Here is a 15,347-nt window from a genome sequence, read left to right as displayed (position 1 = left end):
TCTCTGGGGCTCATAGAATTCCTTTTGTGTACTGGCAACTGTGGATTTACAGACACACAGAGACACACAGACACACACACACCCTTCAGATCGGGAAACTGAGTTACAGACACAGACACACACACATGCAGACACACACACACAGACACACACACACACAGACACACACACACACACAGACACACACACACACAGACACACACACCCTTCAGATCAGGAAACTGAGGTTCAGAGAAGCCAAGTGATTTCCTTGAGGTTGACTCGTTCATCAGTGGTGAATCCAGAACTGTGGTGGTCTCTCCTAGGCCGTACCCGGGATCCAACACTGTTTATGGGTAAGAAGAGTCTAATAGTTCAAATGGCCATGATATCGTATACCACCTCTCATGCTCCTAACTTCCATTGTATTGTGAAGTCTGAATCTCCAAAATCTTCCCACTTGCTTGAACGTTGGGACCATGAGATATTTCAGATGTTGGTGTTCATGTCATGGCATGGTTGCAGATCTTCAGAGCTAGGACAGAACTGTGGTAATGGAGCTGATGGGAACTTTATACGCATATGCCATTAAAAAAAAATTAGAGCTGAAATCTTAAATACGTTCATTTTATTACTCTAACAACACGAACTCTGTTGTTTGGGTTTGGCATTAGTTGGACACCACTGATGGATCTTTCTTTTGGCCTCTAGTAATTGAGCTAAGCTGTCTCTGGGGTATGTCATAGATGAGGTGTGTTTATTGAGATCCTGCAGAGATAACAGAAGAGCAGCTTGAGTGTGATTCCTACATGCCAAATTACCAGTGAAGCTTTTTTCCATAGAGCTATGCAGAGGTTTGCAGTACTTCTCCTTTAGAATCATGCACTGCAGAACAATCTGGTAGCCTCACCCTGCCACACACACACACACACAGACACACACACACACACAGACACACACACACACACCCCCTTCAGATCGGGAAACTGAGGTACACACAAACACACAGACAGACACAGACACACACACACACCCTTCAGATCAGGAAACAGGTACACACAGACACACAAACAGACACAGACACACACACACACCCTTCAGATCAGGAAACTGAAGTTCAGAGAAGCCAAGTGATTTCCTTGAGGTTGACTCGTTCATCAGTGGTGAATCCAGAACTGTGTGGTCTCTCCTGGGCTGTACCCAGGATCCAACGCTGTTTATGTAATACTCCACAGAGGCAGTTAGAGAACGGTGCATCTGATTTATTTGCACGCTCATGTCTCATATCTCATGAGCTTGAACATACGGCTTTTGATGACGTGCAAGTGTGCTGCTGGTTTTACACTGTTGGTTAGAATTGTCTTTGTCACCCTCCTCCCTGTTGTTGCACAGAAATATTAGGAAACCTTGTAGATATGCCAGAGGAACTTCTCTTTTCAGTAAATACTTGGCAAGTAATTGCCATCATGTATTTTTAAATACTGGGTTTAAAAAAAGTTAGTAGTTAAAATGCAAACAGAGCACAAAAGTATAAAATGCAAAACAAGAGATATCCAAAAAGAAGTTGAAGTGTTCCTCCCTGTTGCCCTACCTCTAGTTCCTCTCACATTTTGCACACACATTGCTTTTTCACCTAATAACAACATGTTTTGGGGTCTTTCTGTATTAGTGCTTATAGGTAAGCCCTGTTCTCTTTCAGCCTGTGTAGTACTGCACTGTGTGGCTGTACGATTATTTATTTATTAGGGCCTTTGGTGATGCACATTTGGGTTTTTTTGTTATTAAAAACAGTACTGCAAAGCAGTATCCTTGAGCAGATACTGAGACGGACTTACACAAGTATCTCTGCAGGGTAACTTACAGGTAATCACTGGATTGGAGGCTGCAGATGCTTTGCATATTGATAAGTATTGCCAGATTGCCTTCCAAAAAGGTTTCACTGGGTTATAATCTCACTAAAAGTATATGACAGTATGTATACCAAAGTGTAATGATTGCTTCCTCATGCTTGTCTGGTAGGTGGCCATGGTGTTTCACCATTGTTTTTGTTTTCGTTTATAAAATTTTATATTTTTTCACTGTGTTATTCAGTTCAGTTCAGTCACTCAGTCATGTCCGACTCTTTGCGACTCCATGGACTGCAACATGCCAGGCTTCCCTGTCCATCACCAACTCCTGGAGCTTACTCAAACTCATGTCCATCGAGTCAGTGATGCCATCCAACCCTCTCATCCTGTGTCATCCCCTTCTCCCGCCTTCAATCTTTCCCCAGCATCAGGGTCTTTTCTGGTGAGTCAGTTCTTTGCATCAGGTGGCCACAGTATTGGGAGTTTCAGCTTCAGCATCAGTCCTTCCAATGAATATTCAGGACTGATTCCCTTTAGGATAGACTGGTCGGATCTTCTTTCAGTCCATGGAACTTTGAAGAGTCTTCTCCAACATCACAGTTCAAAAGCATCAATTCTTTGGTGCTTTTATAGTCCAACTCTCAGATCCATACAAGACTACTAGAAAAACCATAGCTTTGACTAGATGGACCTTTGTTGACAAAGTAATGTCTCTGCTTTTTAATGTGCTGTCTAGGTTGATCAGCTTTCCTTCCAAGGAGCAAGCATCTTTGAATTTCATGGATGCAGTTACCATCTGCAGTGATTTTGGAGCCCCCCAAAATAAAGTCTGACACTGTTTCCACTGTTTCCCCATCTATTTCCCATGAAGTGATAGGACTGGATGGCATGATCTTAGTTTTCTGAACATTGAGTTTTAAGCCAACTTTTTCACTCTCCTCTTCCACTTTCATCAAGAAAACCTTAGTTCTTCTTTACTTTCTGCCATAAGGGTGGTGTCATCTGCGTATCTGAGGTTATTGATATTTCTCCTGGAAGTCTTGATTCCAGCTTGTGCTTCATCCAACCTGGCCTTTCGCATGATGTACTCTGCATATAAGTTAAATAAGCAGGGTGACAATATACAGCCTTTTGTGTTATTAGGTGCTTGTTTTTCTTTCTCTGCGAATAGTTTCCTCAGTTTCTTTGGGTTGTTATCTTCTGTGGTTGAAAATAAGGGCTAAGGAAATAAGCTTGTCCTTGTTCTTAAATATTTTTTCAATTTGTCACTTATTCTTCAATGAACTTTGTTTATGGTTTGTTTTTCTAGATAGTTATGTGTGTATGTATATTTGTGATTTTAATTTTTTAATCCATAAATGAGTGGGTTTTATTTTGTAATTTAATATATTTGACTAATACATTGACATCAAGCTAACATAAAGTTGTACATTGCAAAGTCTTCTACCCTTTTTTGTTCACTCCATTCTAAAGCAATGATATTTTTTAGTTTGTCTAGCCTTGCAGTATTTCTTTATTGTAAATACAAAGTATTGATATCTGTTCTTATTCTTTCCTCCCGCCTTTAAACAAAAGATTGTTGTTGTTCAGTTGCTCAGTCATGTCCGACTGTTTGCAACCCCATGGACTGCAACACACCAGGCTTCCCTGTCCTTCACTGTTTTCTGGAGTTTGCTCAGACTCATGCCCATTGAGTCGATGATGCCATCCAACCATCTCATCCTCTGTTGCCCCCTTCTCCTCCTGCCTTCAGTCTCTCCCAGCATCAGGGTCTTTTCCAGTGGGTTGGCTCTTTGGATCAAATGACCAAGGTATTAGAGCTTCAGCATCACTCCTTCCAATGAATTTTCAGGACTGATTTCCTTTAGGATTGACTGGTTTGATCTGCTTGTTGTCCAAGGTACTCTCAAAAGTCTTCTTCAGCACCACAGTTCAAAAGCATCAGTTCTTTGGCACTCAGCCTTCTTTATGACCACATCCATACACGACTACTGGAAAAACCATCGCCTTGACTCTACGGACCTTTGTCAGCATATTACTTTATAACATTATTGCATACCTTGGCTTTTTTTTTTTTTTCGCTTAATGGTGTATCTTTTTTTTTAAATGAGTAAATTTGACATATTGTGTAAGTTTAAGGTGTACAGTGTGTTACTTTGATACATTTATATATTTAATATGGCCATTGTAGCAATATTTATCATATTATGTAATTATAGTACAGTATTATTATCTGTATTTCATTATACTGTGCATTAGAACCCTGTGATTTATTTATCACTTGACAAGTGATAAATACTTTTGTATTTTTTATTTGTACTTTTAAACACCATCAATCGTATCCTTCATGCCTCCTACCTGCTGGTAACCACCATTTTACTGTTTTTTTAAAAATAAGTTTGACATAGATTTTGCATGTAGGTGTTACCATACAGCACTTGTCTTTGTCTGACTTATCTCACTTAGGATAATATGGTCAAAGTCCATCCACATTGTTGAAAATGGCAGGAATTCCGTCTTTCTCATGACTGAATAATATTTTATTATGTGTTGTGTATTTTGGGTATATATACCATGTCTTTTAAGGGCCTTCTCAGGTAGCCCTAGGGGTAAAGAACCTGCCTGTTAATGCAGGAGACACAGGTTCGATCCCTTGGTGGGGAAGACCTCCTGCAGGAGGAAATGGCAACCCACTCCAATATTCTTGCCTAGAAAATCCTATAGACAGCAGAACCTAGTGGGCTACAGTGCATGGGGTTGCAAAGAGACACAATTGAAGCGACTTAGCACCATGTCTTTTTTTAAAAAAATCTTTATTTGGCTGCACAGGGTCTTAGTTGCAGCATGTAGGATCTTTAGTTGGTGGCACGTGGGATCTTAGTTCACTGACCAGGTATCAAACATAGGCCCTCTGCGTTGTGAGTGCTGTCTTAGCCACTGGACCGCCAAGGAAGTCCCTATAGCATGCCTTTTTTATCTGTTCATCCACTGATGGGCATTTGAGTTGTGGCCATATCTTGGCTAGTGGAAATAAGCCTATAATGAACCTGAGAATGCTCACATCTCGTTGAAGACGTAACATGAAAGGCTGTCCGTCTCAGTGCATGGGAAAGGCGCTCCTTTTTCCTGGTGCCCCGTTGTGTGCACTGTGATCCGCTCACTCAGTCCTTTATTGAGGACCAGCTGGGCTGTTTCTGCTTTCACTGCTGCAGTGAAAAGCCTTGTGCGCATGACATTCCACTTGAGTGCAGGACGGCTTGTTTCCTGCCAAAATGTGTCTGTCAAAAGGTAAATGAAAATGGGGTTATATTATTTAGCATTCTTACCAGCCCATTTTTTTTTTTTTTAAGTTTCATCAGCAAACTTGTTTCAAAATGTTAGGTGTCATTTTGATAAGAAATGGTATCCAAATGTTTGAATTTACATTTCTCTTAGTGTGAGAAAGGTTGAATTTTTTCACATGTGTACCTGCCACTTGTAATTTTTTTCTTCTGTTACTTTTAGGGCTTAAAATTTTTTTTTAATTGAGATATAGTTAATGTGCATTACTGTATAAACTTCATGTGTACAACATAGTAATTCACAGTCTTAAAGGTTGTACCCCAGTTTTAGTTATCATAAAATGCTGACTATATTGACTGTGCTGGGCGATGTATCCATGTAGCTTTTCAAGTTTTGTACCTAGTGGTTTGTGCTGCTTTAGCTCCCATCCTCATCTTGTCTCTGTCTGCCCCTCCCCTTTCCCTCTCCCAGGAGTAACCACTAGTCTGTTCTTTATATCTATGAGCTTGTTTCTTTTCCATTAGGTTTGCTTATAAGATTCCACATATAAATGAGATCATGTCTTTTTCTGTTTGACTTACTTCGCTTTAGCCTAATACCCTCTTAAGTCCATCCGTGTTGTTATGAATGAAAATTCCATTGTTTTTTATGGTTGAGTAGTATTCCATTGTGTGTGGGTATGTATGTGTGTGTGTGTATGTGTATATATACACACCATGTTTTCTTTATATCTGTTGATGGACAGGTTGCTTTCATATCTTGGCTATTGTAAATAATGCTGCTATGAAGATTGGGGTTGCATGTATCTTCTCAAATTAGTGTTTTTGTTTTTTTCGAATATATACCAGAGTGGAGTTGCTTAGTCATATGGTAGTTACATTTTTAGTGTTTTGGGAAATGCTCTTTTCCAGTGTCTATACCAGTTTACTTTGGTACCAGCAGTGTATGAGGGTTCCCTTTTCTCCACATCCTTGCCGGCATTTGTCATTTGTGTTCTTTTTGATGACAGTGTTACGGGTTATCTTTAGTTTGAATCCTGACCAATATAGAGTTCATCCTGGAATAGCATATGAATCTGATTATATCTTTCCAACATTTCTTAGTAGAAAGCCTGTCTCTGCCTCACTGGTTTGAGGTGCTGCCTTTACAGATTTTTACACAGGAAACTCTCAGTATTTCAGTCTGCTTCTAGATGTTACATTTTGTCCGAGTGGTCTGTCCGGTTGCTTGCATTGACGTCATCACATTTCAGTCTTACTATTCTGGGGTTCGTTTTCCCCTTCTCTGGGTAAAGTCTGTAGTACTTCCTTGGCAGCACCATTTGCGTTGAAATCTTTGATTTGTCTCAAATTCCTTTTAGTATTCCTGGGTGGCGCTAGGTGGCACTAGTGGTAAAGGACCCGCCTGCCAATGCAGGAGATTGTAAGAGACCTGGGTTTGATCCCTGGGTCGGGAAGGTCCCCTGGAGGAGGGCACGGCAACCCATTCCAGTGTTCTTGCCTGGAGAATTGCATGGACAGAAGAGCCTGGTGGGCTGCAGTCCACGGGGTCGCACAGAGTCAGATACAACTGAGCAACTCAGCACGCACACAGTCCTTTTAGTATTAGGATTGTTTCTTTGATGATAGCTCCTGAGTTTTCTTGTTCCTCTCTCACTCAGCTTGTTTTATCAGGCTGATAGGAATTGTTACTTTCTGAGATAAGCAACAACTTTTCATTCGCCCCGCCCACCCCTAGACCTCAGGTGGCACTGTCTTTAGTCTTACTTCAGTTTAGCAGATTGGAACTATGATATTTGTACTAACATATTCATGAGTAGCTACTTCTGGGCAAAGACAGATCGAGATAATCAAATGCACATTTTGGAGTGCTCCTCTCTAGAGCAGTGAACATGCACTTGTTAGGCAGTGCCATGGCACAAAGGAGATTCACCTTGGGGGTCTGAAATTTGTGACCGTGCTCCACAGAAAAGAAGAATAAGACAATAAAACGAGTTAATGAACTTCAGCTCCCTGGTTGTGCCAAAGGGAAGCTCTGTAGCCGTGGAGCCCCCCTCGATGGTCTGTCTGTACATGTGTTCTCCACAGAAGGAATCAGGTCCGGAGGGGGAGATGGAAGCTGGTCTGGGAGAGAGTAAGTCATCCCCACGTCCTTTTTAGCCTCCCTGCCCAGCAGGAACACTCTAACACCCACCTGGGGTGGTGAGATTTGGCGAGATGATCCACACTTGTGAGTTTTTGAATTCCAACCCACTGGCCTCATATTTCTTCTGCCTTGTTTCCGATTGTCAGCACTGGCCGCCCTCCAGTTTGATTTTACCACTAATTGTGTTGCACGTTACCATACCGAAATGAATCAAATCAGAATGCTTTTCCTGGAGCATTAGATAAAGCAGGCGAAGGTTCTGAGTAATGAGCAGATGCTGCTAATGCAGGGACAGTGCAGACCTTGCCAGGACTCCATCTGCTCCATGCTTGCCTGCCTTTGGCCTCGAGCCACCACATTAGGGAATGGCAGTGTACTCGAAACCCACTCCCTGCTCAGAGTTTGTCTCAAAAACTCACTCTTTGGTTAGAAATGAGATTACACACTTCTTAGGTGCAAAGAAGTTCTGATTTGTCCCTATAGGCGGAGAGCAGAGAGCCGGTGCTCTTCAGCACGTGGAAGCCTAGGTGGGACAGCTAGCAGGTGTCTTTCGGGTGCCATGGAGCCAGGCGGAGTGGCTTATCCACTCTTGCAGCGTCCCAGGGCAGTTGTCTGCGCCCACAAACACCCCATTGTCCAGGACTCTGCCTGCCCTGGGCTGGAGTGACTGTGATTTCTCATTTCCTGACGTGTGTACGATGGATGGGGGTGGGTCTCTCCAAGCTTCTTTTCAGCAGTGAACAGTAGGACCATGTTTTACTTAGGCGGCTACTGAGACTAGGTGCTTCCAGAGTTTTAGTTGTAATTTTATGCTTAATAAAAAAATCGGTTCGTCATTAGTTTTGCTTATGTCTCTTAGATGTTGATGGCATTTCAATGTCATAGCATAACCTTTGAATGCAGTATTCAGTCTGCTCCTCTCCCCTGATCAAAACTGAAGTTTCAGAAGTGGATTATTAACATAATTGTTTTGGGAGATGGCTAGTATACCTGACTGTGGAGAATTGGGCTTGTTTTTCAAGGCTTTCCTTTTCTGCTCATTTTTCTCTTAAAGTCTTAGTAATTGTTGGAGAAACCTTTGTCTACCTTTTGGTCTTAGGAGCCTTATTCAGACACTTGGTGGACAAAACAAAATGAAACATCTTTCTGATAAAAACCAAAAAAAAAAAAAAAAAGCCAGATGGAGTCCTTTTTTCTTTTAAAGTCTGCTCTGGGTCTTCACTGAGGTTTGTGGGCTCTCTCTAGCTGTGCTGCAAGGGTTTCGCACTGTGGTGCTTGGGCTCTCTAGTTCCCTCATGACTTGTGGGAACTTAGTTTCCCGACCAGAGATTGAACCCCTGTCCCCTGCATTGGAAGGCAGAGTCTTAACCACTGGACCAACAGGGAGGTCCCCCAGGTAGAGTTCTTTTAAAAGAATACATGTAAACAGTTTTCTTAACAGTACAAGTGCTTACGGTTTAAAGATATTCAGAGTGGAATTAAAAGTTGAAATGCAGAATTCTGAACTGAGGTGGTTGTTTTTTTTTAGTATTGCAGAAGTATTTCTTAGAGTATTGAACGTTATAGTTGATTGCACTCGGAGTGGTCTTAGGGTGTTAAAATTTGTTTCATAGACAAGCCATAGAGACTGTGTTTATGTTACGGAGTCAAATGAAAATACTTACTTTAAGGTTTTTCTGTTCCTCAGGGGAGTTGTAAATTATATTTGTTTTACACTTGCTTATACATGCTTTGGACGGCATTTGTGTTGTAACTAAATAATAGCTCAGTGTTCCTTAAGTGGCATTCCACAGATAAAACTGTGGGTGGGAGTTGTGAGAGCTCTAGGAAATGTTTTAAAATCTGTGGGTTTTTATGGTCATTTTAAAAAGGAATCTGGAACTTTTGCCCTCGTGACCATGCTGTGAGGTCTCATTAATTGAATTTGCATTTTGTAGTCACAGGCTGTTGGCACCCAGTGATCACGTCGGTGCCTTGTAATGCTTTGCTTTTCACACTAACTGGCCCATAGATGAATTCATAGAGGTCTGTAAGCTCTCGAATTTAAGAAACACTGGAGAGCGACGTTCTCATGCTTCAGACACACACAGCAAGTGAGCAGTTTCTTGGATAACTACAAATTTTGAAGGTACTATGAAAATAATTTGAAATTGTTTTATCATGCAGAAAACACTGGCACGTTGTATTAATGATACTAGAGTTGGTGTTAATCTGGTTTATTGGGGGCCTGGTTTTACTGAACACTGATTTTTTAATAAGGCACAGCATGATGCATGAATTCCGAGTAGCTGTCCTGTCTTACTACAGTTGAGATTAAGAACAGAAGGGAGCGATAAATAGCACAGGGGAGCTTTGGAGAGACAGTGGAAACTACAGAAATAAATTGTCCAAGTTCTTCAGTCTACCTAATGAAAACTAAGCATGAGTTTTTTTTACAAGAAAATGAATTTTAAGCCATAAAATTTAATTTCCTCTTCAATACTCCCAATTTTAGTTGTAATGTTTACTCTGTTGTGAACCCTAGGCTCTGTTATAGCAGAGATTAAATATACTTGTGAACTGTATTCAGTATTTTGAGTCACAGAGCTGTTAGGGAGGCCCATGGAGTGGGTGCCAGGGATAGGTGGGGCAGGGAGTCCGAGGGGAACAGTGACCTGGAGGGTTTGGAAGGTTGGCACCATACAGAGAGGCTGAGCAGGTAAGAAAACTGAGGATAATAGGAGCCAGTTTTCTTGTTGTTGGAGAAGGGAGGTGCAGGTATGAAGTGGGGATGGCCGGAAGGAACTCTGGGGGGCTGGACTGGAGTAGGAGCTGTCAGTGTAGAGTGTGTGGTTTTCACTATCGATTGGTAAGCAGCCAGGTATGTTCGTGTGCATATGTTTTCACGTATGTCCTGGCTTTGTTTGTGAAAAAGGTATAGGAGCAGCAGCAGTCCAGTAGCAATCAGCCAACCTAGCGCTCAGGTCTTGAAAAACATCGCTCTTTACTAAAAGGAGCCGAGGCTTCTCGGCGTAATGGCCACTCCAGGGATAGGGCAGGGAGAATCTCCAAATATTTAAAAACTAAACAACACACTTCTGAATAACCCATAAGTCAGAGAGGAGATCACCAGAGAAACTAGGAAATATTTTGAACTGAAGGAAAATTAAAAACAGTATATCATTGTATGGGATGTAGCTAAAGCAATGCTTAAAGGGAAATTTATAACATTGACTATATTAGAAAAGAGAAAGTCACAAATCAACAGTATAGCTTTTCACCTTAAAATAGAAAAAGAAGAGAAAGTTAAATAAAATAAGCAGAAGGAATAAAGTAATAAAGAGCAGAAATCAATGGAGTGGAATAGAGGGGAAAAAATTGAGAAAAATCAATGAAGGGGACAACCATACCTTTGAAAAAATTGATCAAATTGACAAATCCCTAGCCAGATTGATCAGGAAAAAAAGAGATAGGAAATTAATTGTCAACATAAGGAATGTAAGATGGGACATCATTACGAATCCTGTAAATATTAAAAAGTTAAAATGAAATATTATGAACACCTTTATGCCAGTAAATTCAATAAGTTAGATGAAATGGATGAATTGACTTTTTGAAAGACAAACTACCTAAGTTCACTTAACAAGAACTAGAAAACATGAATAGCTCTATTTCCAATAAAAAAAAATCGAATTTATAATTTAGTAGTTTCCACAAAGAAAACTGTAAGCCCAGTGAATCCTATCAAACAGTTAAGAGATAATACCAAATCTACACACTTCCGTAAAATAGACTAAGAGGAACAGTTCTCAACTCCGCTTATGGGGCCAGCATTAAGGCTAGGTAAAGAAGAAACAATAATAACTAACACCTGTAAACAAGTTCTACAGATGGATATTCCTCATGAGCATAGATGTAAAAATCCTCAACTATGTTATAAAATTGAATCCTGCAAATATATTAAAAAGATAATACATCATAACCAATTAGGATTCATCCCAGGAATTCAGGGTGAGTTTGATTCCATTAACAATTAATATAATGCATCATGTTAGACTATAAAAGAAAAACCATATGTTCATCTCAATGAAACAAAAAAATTTTTTGACAAAAACAAACTCTGATTCATTATTAAAAACTTAGCTGACTTTCTTAGTCTGCTTAAGAGAATCTATGAGAAACTTGGAGCTAACTTTGTACTTAGTGGTAAAAGATGCTTTTCTTTTAAAGTCAGAAACAGGGCAAGACTGTCCATTTTCACTACAATTGTTAAATGTTGTCCTGGAGGGCATATTTAGGGCAGTAAGGCAAGAAAAAGGTATCCAGTTAGGGAGCAAATAAAATTGTCTGTGAATAAATGGATAGACTCCTAAGCAAGCAACAAAAGTGTTTTACTAGAATAAATATTAATATCTTTAGCAATGATACTGGATATTAGGTCAGATGCAAAAGTCTATAGTATTCAAGTGAGCAGCGAACAATTGGAATTGATATTGCATTAGAGATATAACATACTTGGCGATTAACTCAGCAATGTATGTTTAAAACCTATATGCTGACTATAAAATATTACTGAGAAAAATTTGAGGAAAGCACGAATAAAGGGAGAGGGTTATTATTAGATTCATGGATTGGCAAGTTGAATGCTGTTAAGATGCCAGCTCTCCCTTAATTGATCTAGAGCTTCAATCCAATTTCAGTCAAAATCCCCATAGGCTTTTTGGGTAGAAATTGAAAAGCTGATTCTAAAATTTAAAATCTGAAAGAAAATGTGGTGGACTAAGAATAGCAAAGAGCAATCTTGGAAAAAAGCGTAAAGCTGGAGTTCTTATGCTACCTGATTGGAGGATTTACTATAAAATGACAGTAAGCAAAACAGTGTTGATACTGGCCTGAGAATAGACCTGTGGACCAGTGGAACCGAATGAAGTCCAGAAGAAATGTTTTTCTATGAAAGGTATCAACATCCTTTGATGAAGAAATGACCATCTTTTCAACATCACTGATCAAATTAATATGTATAGAGTTATGTCTACAAATTATAACAAATTATTTGATATAGTACTGCTGCTGCTAAGTTGCTTCAGTCGTGTCTGACTCTGTGCGACCCCACAGACGGCAGCCCACCAGGCTCCCCTGTCCCTGGGATTCTCCAGGCAAGAACACTGGAGTGGGTTGCCATTTCCTTCTCCAGTGCATGAAAGTGAAAAGTGAAAGTGAAGTCACTCAGTTGTGTCTGACTCTTCGCAACCCCATGGACTACAGCCCACCAGGCTCCTCTATCCATGGGATTTTCCAGGCAAGAGTACTGGAGTTGGGTGCTGTTGCCGTCTCCGTGATATAGTACTACTTGTAGAAAAAACATGTAGTTAAAAAAAAACTGTTTTTTCTCTCCCTACCACCTTAGGGTCCTGATTCCCCCAGTCATCCCTGTCTCGTCTCCAAAGACATTGGCCACTCCCAGTGTCTGATACACTCTTCCAGATACAGCATGTATTGTGGTCACATTATTTAGTTGTATCGCAAGAAGGAACTGGCTGGAGTTAGTGGCTGTGTGCACAGTGACGTCTCTCTTGCATCAACTGCCTTCTCAAACTACACCCCCTTATAGAAGAGCCGGTCCAAATTCTTCCCCACCAATCTGTTTTTCCTTTGACTTTGCTAACTGTAAATTTTTCTATTTAGTCACATTGTCATATTCTTACACCATATCATCTGCCTCCTTTTCAATTTCCTGTCTCTCTGTTTTTGAGTCTTCTCTTTAGAATGTTCGTTCTTTCTGCTTTGAACTTGAGACTACTGAACATATTCATCTTTCCTCCTCTTTGACTCAGTTTCTGCTTTGGTCGCTCCCTTGCTTATGTGCTAACCAGTCAGTTCATTGGTCCACAGGCCCACTCAGATCCCCTTACTTGTCAGTCTGGGATGCAGCTTCCAGAATGCTTCCTGTGTAGTTTTTCTGCCTTAAGTAAGAGTTCAGCTTTAGAGCTACGTTCAACCGGGAGGTCAAGGCTGGCATGCATGTGGATGCTGCATCTCTGTAAAGAATAAATTTCATTGTTTCATCTTTTTTAAGATCTTCTGTGAGTTGGCCCTACATTATGACCCTTGTTTGCACTGATTTTAACTTCCTTCTCACCTCTTCTCTTCTGAAAGCAGAAGCTGTGTTGTCCTCTCAAACTTTACACCAGCCTCTGTCTCTGGCTTGCATTGCATGGTGATGCTGTGTGGGCTTAATGAGTGAAGGGGTACACATTCAGTGAGTGCTCTGGGTGTAATTGAAATTTCTTTTAAGATGCTTTTTCTCATTGCAGAATTTCCTTTGGCTCCTGCTTCATTTCTTACAGGCAAGTTTTTACTTACATGGTGGAAATTGAGATTGCCCGCCGTCTTTAGGAATAGTCAGCTTCACTGAGTGTCTCTGAACTACAGTTAATTGATCCTGTCTACTTAACTGTTAGGAAGCTGAGACCAAGCCTTAGGTGTTGGTTACGCCACCTCAAGTGAAGAGGAGCTCGTGGCTAAAATAAGCTCTAATTGAGATAGCACAAAAGACCACAGGACAGACCTTGCGGTTCAAGAAGTGACCAGTCTCTGACTTTCTGGACTGGTAACCTGTTGTAAATTTTATGGTGCATGGAAAGATCAAAGGGGAGGGGTAATACCAATTGTCTTTTCCCAAAACCAGTTCAGTAGTTATTTACCTTTCAAGCAATTAACATAATTACCATTATGCTAAAAAGTAATTTTGGAAAGTTCTGCCCTGAGCTCTTATGACTCCACTGGGACAGTTTTAGTTGGGACTTATCTTTTTGATGGAAGCCTAATTGCAGTTTTGGCTTTGTGCATGCAAACAGAAGCAGCTAATTGTTTAGGCAAATAGCAGATTAATTTAAAAATGCATCCCTAATAAAACAAAAATGGTATCCATTATGGCCCTTGTTCCCACGACGAGGCATATAAATATTCTGCCCAAGTGCCATTAGGCGGAGGTCTTAAGGATTGTCGACATTATTTCACAGTGGTAGCACTTTCATGATATCGTGTGCTCTTTACAAAAGCTAACATAAATCAGTTTAAACTCATTGAGATCCCATCTCCACTCTGTGCAGTTTCATTACCACACTCTGGCTGGCCTCCTCTGGGAGGTGGGAGGGACGTGCTGCAGACTGGCACCGGTGCCCATCCACAGCTGCCGAGCCGGCTTTATGTCTCCTCCAAAGACGGGCTGTCGTTACTCATGTCACCGCTAATGACTGTTCCTAGGCTCGGGTGAGCTTGGAGTTCCCGCCGCCTCGCGGATGCTTGTCAAGGTGGAGGGTCCCGGGCCCAGAGAGTGGTGGGCCTGCCAAGCCCAACTCCTGTCTACTTTTCTGGGCCGGCGGCCCTCCCTTGCTGTGGTCTTCCACGTTTTTTGAGAGACCCTTTTTCTTTTGTCTGAGTCCTTTTTATTTTGTTCATGAGTGAAGCAGTGTTGTGGAGCTCCACACTGGTTGAGTTACACCTCTTTTACCCAGCGACTGAGGGAAAGGCAGACACACCTGCTCTCCTCTCAGCTTTCCCGGTGTGAAGCAGATGGGCCATCAGCCCTGGTGCTGAGGGTCATTTATGCCTGGTTCAGGGAATGGTGGCAACGACCTGTTTACTCAGTCACCACCAGAGAGCCACAGTGAAGCTCCCTTCACATTTGCTGAGAAGCTTTCTCTTGGCTCACCTTGGCCAAGCATGTGGAGTAAAGGTGGTAGACCCCCTTGTGGGCATCTCCTTGCTTGGAAGCCCCTCTAGAGGTGGACATATTTGTAGCATTTGAGTCGGTCTTTTGGCCTCGGTAGAGTCAACGAGGATGGGGACCCCAGGCCTGGGGCGGCTGTTTCATGTTCTTGGCTGAGCCATTGGGCTCAGGCTTCTCAGTCTCAGTTGTGTGCCTGGAGTAGAAGCCCTGGTGAGATTGGGAAGAGGGAAAGCTGCTTTGTGGAGAGGGGTGGGTAGGGAGGGAGGCAGACGTGTGGCGCATCAGGAGACCAACTGCCTAGGTCTGAATGTTTTTCTGCTTCCGGCTCTGATCCCTTTTCCTGTCCAGCTATGTTTTCTGCCCTTGAGTTCCGTGAATTAGCC

At 41.6% G+C, this 15,347-nt stretch overlaps 1 protein-coding gene across 2 annotated transcripts in view; it reads left to right on the top strand.

Moving 5' to 3' along the window:
* FBXW8 (F-box and WD repeat domain containing 8) overlaps positions 1-15,347 on the top strand; it is a 118,539-nt gene that overhangs the window by 50,109 nt on the left and 53,083 nt on the right. The window lies entirely within an intron of this gene.

The sequence above is a fragment of the Ovis aries genome, chromosome 17 (genome assembly GCF_016772045.2).
Source record: "Ovis aries strain OAR_USU_Benz2616 breed Rambouillet chromosome 17, ARS-UI_Ramb_v3.0, whole genome shotgun sequence".
Lineage (NCBI taxonomy): Eukaryota > Metazoa > Chordata > Mammalia > Artiodactyla > Bovidae > Ovis > Ovis aries.
Note: the sequence above shows the minus strand (reverse complement) of the source record. Positions and strands in the feature narration are given on the sequence as shown.